Source organism: Lates calcarifer, linkage group LG9, assembly GCF_001640805.2.
Source record: "Lates calcarifer isolate ASB-BC8 linkage group LG9, TLL_Latcal_v3, whole genome shotgun sequence".
In the NCBI taxonomy this organism is placed as follows: domain Eukaryota; kingdom Metazoa; phylum Chordata; class Actinopteri; family Centropomidae; genus Lates; species Lates calcarifer.
The window spans coordinates 4432349-4438662 of record NC_066841.1 but is presented as its reverse complement, the minus strand read 5'-3'; positions in this window follow the sequence as shown (position 1 = coordinate 4438662).

Sequence of the window (6314 nt, the reverse complement as noted above, 5' to 3'; positions counted from 1 at the left end):
ATGCAACTAATGTGCATTAGTGAATGGAAATGTAAAGGCAGGATTCACTGTCAGTTCAGAGGTGGTGTTAAACAGGTGGATGGATGCAGTCATTAACATTTCATGGCCCCAGTTCTGTTTCTTGATTCATTTATTCATCTTAAAATACCTGAAGACATGAATATGTCCTTTGTCGTCAGATAAACAGTGGATCAAATTTCCACTTTTCTTCATTTCTGTTTATAATATCTCTCTAATTTATCATGCTGATGGTCCATACTGTGACTAACCTGTGCTGGTCTGTGTGTCTGGATGATGTACTCCTCCTCTGATGCTCTGCCTCCTCTCAGTTCAAGTGTTTGTGGACAGAGGATGTCAGAGCTGTCGCCCACTTAAAGTGGAATTATACTGTGCTGACACACTGTGTCACAGTTTTATATAACTCTGTTGACGTTTATATAACGATGACTTCATTGTCTATAATATTACATATAGTTTCAGTCTCTGTGTTTTGTCCTGGTCCCCACAGCTGTACAGGTTGGAGTTGTGTACATGATAAAAACCTGAAGTGTTGCTTCACTCACACATGACACCTTCTACCTGCTGCAATGAAAATCAAACGCACCCTCTGGTCTCAGAGCAGGTATGTAAACCTGTCAGAGCCCTGCCCTCTGTTTGGCCCCATGTTAGCCTGCTGCGCTGCTAACCTGCTAACTGCATCAGCACCTGATGGAGCTGTTCACAGGAAGCTAACCTACTAACATTTCCATAATTCAGGATAAACTGTCCTGAGATCACAGCAGGACCTGTTGAAGCTGGGAGCAGAGTTTTCCTGTGGACCACAGCTTCACCTCAGCCAGGTAAGAGCTCACTGTGCACACATGCATGTTGTTAGCTGCTGTTGTGTTGTTAGCTTCTGCTGTGTTGTTAGCTGCTGTTGTGTTGTTAGCTGCTGTTAGCTTCTGCTGTGTTGTTAGCTGCTGTTAGCTTCTGTTGTGTTGTTAGCTGCTGTTAGCTTCTGCTGTGTTGTTAGCTGTTGTTGTGTTGTTAGCTTCTGTTGTGTTGTTAGCTGTTGTGTTGTTAGCTTCTGTTGTGTTGTTAGCTGTTGTTGTGTTGTTAGCTTCTGTTGTGTTGTTAGCTTCTGCTGTGTTGTTAGCTGCTGTTGTGTTGTTAGCTGTTGTTGTGTTGTTAGCTGTCGTGTTGTTAGCTTCTGCTGTGTTGTTAGCTTCTGCTGTGTTGTTAGCTTCTGCTGTGTTGTTAGCTGTCTGCTGTGTTGTTAGCTGTTGTGTTGTTAGCTGCTGTTGTTTGGCTTGTGAAGTGTTGGCTTCTGCATTAACTGTGGAGCTGATTTATCTTGTGGTTGTTGTTTATAAGTTCATCCTCTCATAGTGTCCATGTTAATATGTTGTGTATCTGGGCTGAGCTGCTGATGTTCAGTTTTCATATCTTCTTTGTGTTTATTAAAATCTCAGCTTCCTTTACTGTTTCCTGATTAAACACAAAGAGCTGAGCTGCAGTTTATTCTGCTGCTAAATGCTTCTCCAGCTTTAATCTTATTATCCACACACTCAGCCCTGATCTGCATGAATATCTGCAGAAACTCATTTGACTTTTCACTCATGGATTTGATCATAAACTTTGTAACAGGAAGAAAGTTGAAAATAAAAATTCAGCGGATGTTAGGAAATCGTCTTAGTGACCTGAGCTGGAAAAAACTGGGTCAGGTGGTTTTAAAGTAAAACTTTGTGTATTCTGATGGAGATGGGCTTTTAACAGTCACTATAAACCATGTAAAATAAGAAACAGCACAGGACTCAGTCCCAGACTACAGCAGAAGAAGAAGAAGTACTCAGATCCTTTTACTCAGTAAAAGCAGGAAGAAAAAACAATGAAAGTGAAAAGTGAAAGTCCTGCACTTAAAATCCTCCTAAAAGTACATAAATATTATGAACACAATGTGTTCAAATGTGACTGAAATATTGTTGTATGTGACATTATTACCTGTATTTATACTGATTTCTCAGTGCAGTGTTTTGATGCTGTAGCTTTTTGACTTTGTAGTTTATCTACGAAAGATAAAGGAAATAAAATGAGATTCTCTGTAAACCTTAAAGCTGGAAACACATCATCTCTCTCTGCTCTATACATTCCTGTCCTCTGGCACTGAGACAGACGTGGAGGATGATGTGTGGAGACAGCAGGGACAGTCTGGTTAGTCAGGTTTGGAGAGACTGTTGTCAACGAAAGAGCAAATGGCTAAAAAAGAACAGACTCTGAAACTTTGAGTTGAGGGAAAAAAAACATTTATATATTATTAAGATGCTGCAGTAACAGAATGAATGAAGATGACTTATGTTGAGTAACAGGATGCAGCGTTAAATAACTGTCTGTGGGTGTGAGTCAGAGATTTACTTTTAATCTGGATTAATGATGACGAAGAGTCCTGATTGGCCCACAGTTTATGATTTAATGAAAGCAGGGAAGAGGCAGACCCCCTGTGGCGGTGTGTGTGTGTGTGTGTGTGTGTGTGCAGGAATGACAGGAATAGAGGGAGAAATGAATAGAGCAGAGAGAGGAGGTGGGTGAGTGTGCAAACAGCCACTTCATCAGAGCAGCACCCTGCAGAGATAAGACCGGCTCAGTACAAGGCTCAATTATTCCCTGTTTGAAGGGTTGAGGAGAATCGGAGGGGATCGACGAGGCTTCGTGAAAACTGATGCTCTTGTTGTGGTGAAGTTTAAACGTCAGCAGGGGTCACCTCTGATCTGATCTGAGCTGTGTGTCGGTCACGTCACGCAGGAGGAAACCAGCTCTCAGTTTTAATGATGATGAACAATTGGACGCTCTTGAGAGAAAAGAGCCTCAGGCTGCGGCTCTGCAGGCGTCTGGATCTGAAGCTGCTGAGGAGATGATCTCCTAAATTACTGTTGAGAAGCAGTGAAATGGAAACAGCACTTAATGATCTGTTGTGATGCTGTCGGTGTGGGAGGCTTCACGCTGCTGCTGTTGACAGAAATAAAGTAAAAACAAATTAGTTGCCACCTTTTCTCACATTGTTACTGTGACTAGATAGAACTGATTATCTCCTCATTCAGTGAAAACAGCTTCACTACAACTTCACTCTGACTTCAAGTCATTTCTTTAAATGACTTGTTGAACTAACAAACAAAGAAAACTCACAAATCCTCATTTTGAAAATAAAACCAGGGAAAGTTTAAATGATTAAGAGAAAAAATAGTTGTAAACTAATTCTGTTATTTTACTTTTTTATTGAAAGAATGAGTCAGTGATCAAATAGATCCTATCAGGATGAAACCTGATCTCTAAATAGGTTTTGATAATAAAATAAATATCAACATGATCTGAAATGTAAACTCATAAAACACTTGTGCTGTGTTATGGAGTAGATCTACTTCCTGTTCTAATGGTCACTGTGTGTTCAGAATGAGCTTGGTCGGTGTTCAGTCTGAAGCTGATCAGATGAACGACTGTAAGATTATAGAAAACAGAGAAAAACTAATTTAGACAAATGACTTAAATGTTTAATAGATTATTATTTTTCTGTTTGTGGCTCAAACCATCAGAGACACCCCCCAGGACACAGCAGGAGGCAGAGAGTCGACAGCCCCTCAGACAACTGCCCCAACAGCTCGGTCTGTGGTCGAGTTCAGACTCCACAGAAACATCAGACTGTTTGTACAAATACAGGTTGAATTCCTCAGACTCACAGTAGACTGACAGGACACACATCAAAGTGTGGAAACATTCCTGTGTGTTAGCTTCGACTGTCTGAGCTCCTAAAGACGTCAATCATGGCTGCAGAGGAGGGTGGTCTGCAGGGGCCTCATGCTGCAGTCTGCCCCCCCCCCACAGATCATGTTCTGTAGTTGTACTCTGTGTACATGTGTTAAAACATGTTACAGTTGGAGCTGTGCAGTAATTCAGTATTATCATATATCATCTTACAGTTTAATAATGATCATCAACTGATTTTACTAAACTCTGCATCTGAATCATTCAAAGAAAAATTTTAAAAAGGTGCAACCTGCAGTTATTTTCATCAATTCACTGAAAAATACCAAGGAAATAATCCCCCACAGCTCAACATCTATTTATTTTATTTATTCAAAATGCTTGTTTTATTTTACCAACACTCAAAACCCCTGAAGATATTCAAATTTCAAATCAATTTCAAATTTCAGAGGCTTGAAGCAAATATCTGTCATTTTAATCCACCAAATAACAGTGGGACATGTTTTATTTTTCATAAATAAATGATATATATTACTTTAGAAAAACAGGCTCACCATATAGATTTCAGTTCAATTTCCCAGGCCTTATATTAATATGTTTTGCTGCTGTGAAATTCACTTACTTTTCCACATCATTCTGCACATTGGGTTTGTACTGGAGACCAGTATTCCCATTAGACTGTACAGCACAGCTCTTATAAGTAATGTAGAGTTATTTACAGTAAAATGTTCCATTAACACTGTAACCAGCTTATATAACCTACATAACGAGGATACACATGATGCATGTACACTGCAGCCCTGTGTGTCAGATCACTGTGAAAAAGGAAGTGTATATATAAATGAGCGTATGTTCACAAACACAGAGAGCACTGAACCTTGAAGAGTTGTGACTGCTGTTTGTGTGTAGCTCTGTGCCCTTTGACCTCTTTACAGCTCCGGGTTAATGATGTTTAATGCAGCATCGTTTCGTGCCTGTGAAGTTCCACTCTGCAGCGTTGGCCGAACAGCAGAGTGTGAGACTTATCTTGTACGATAAGCAGCGCAGAGCGGCCAGATGTTAAATCCCAAATAATTCGCCCTAGATTTAACTCTTGCATTTATCTCCCTGCTAAATCTGGCTCTGCTTTGTGGCTTCGATGTAGATGCAGTCTTTCATTTCCAAAAGAGGGGGTGTTTATGTGCTGGTACATGGTTTTGCTAGCTTTAGCATGTGTGTGTGGAGACGTCTCGTGTTTCTTGTGGGAACTTCTCGCAGAAAGCCGCACTGACTGACGATTCTGGACTTTTAGTCGCTGATGATTATAAAAAGTGAAACGTGAGCGCATTCCTGAGGGCCAAGCTGCGAGGCTGCACAGCTGAGGGCTGATTGAAAGATGAGCAGTTAGCAGGAAATTAGCCTTCAGAGGGGTCACAGAGACAGAAATACATGCTCATCCCCCCACTCATAAAATGAGCCTGTTTTTATATGATCATCACATTAGCCCCATCACTGTGTCACAGTTGACTGCAGAGTGGGAACGTGACCCAGTCTCTGCTCAGGCCTGACATGAGCTGCAGCTCTGCAGACTCTGACTGGTGAAGTTGGTGCTGCGCTCAGGCAGGGCCTGCCCCAGATATGGGGTTGGGGGGGTGGTGGTGTTGTGAGGCTGTGAGAGAGCAACAGCTGAGTAGCTGGGACCAGGGAGGGGAGGGAGGGGGGAGAGGAGGGGGGAGGAGGTGGTCAGACAGTCAGCGTCCACTGTTGGGATCCTGGGGGAAACTGAGCCTGAAGAGAGGGGAGCACAGAGTTGCAGCTGTTGTTGCTCACACACACACACACACACACACACACACACACACATACGCAGATTAATCCCATCTCTAAATGAACCTGGTGTCTTTTTGAATCTGTGATGTTCGTGTCATGTAAAGTTATAATAGAAAGATATTGATTCATTGGCAGCAGAGTAACTGTAACTGTAACTGTAACTGTATTTTACTGTGGAGAAAACTGTTCAGGATCTGACACATTAACATCAGAGGAAAGTGACGATGAACAATATTCAGTTATTAACATTTTAAACCAGTGGTTCTTTGAGGAGGTGGAAGCTGCTGACGTTCTGCACTGATTGTTTGATCATTGTTTTCCTCTCTGATTAATTGATGCTACACTGACAGACTCTGTCTGGAAAGCATCTTAAAGTGAATTTATTTATGTCTCTGTAACTGAGTCTCAAATGATATCACACAGAGAGAAAAGTCTTTTTATGTCTAACATGATAAAATGAAGATGCAACATAAAAACAGAAGAGCCTGAAGCTTCAACCAGTGATCAGGGTGACGACTTCAGATGTCGAATCCCAGAGACATTCAGTTTATAATCAACATCAAACAGATAAAAACAGAAAATCTTCTCACGTCAGAACCTAGAAATAAAGATTTATTGTTAGTGTCAACCTTCCTGATGTTACTGTCACAGCAGTGTATGAGCCACAGAGATGATGTTAGAGATGTTCATCTGCAGCGGGTGTGATTTACTTTCCAAAGTGCTCGGGGACAGAAAGACAAACCGTCTGATGTGGTTTGATGTGAATCTCGTAG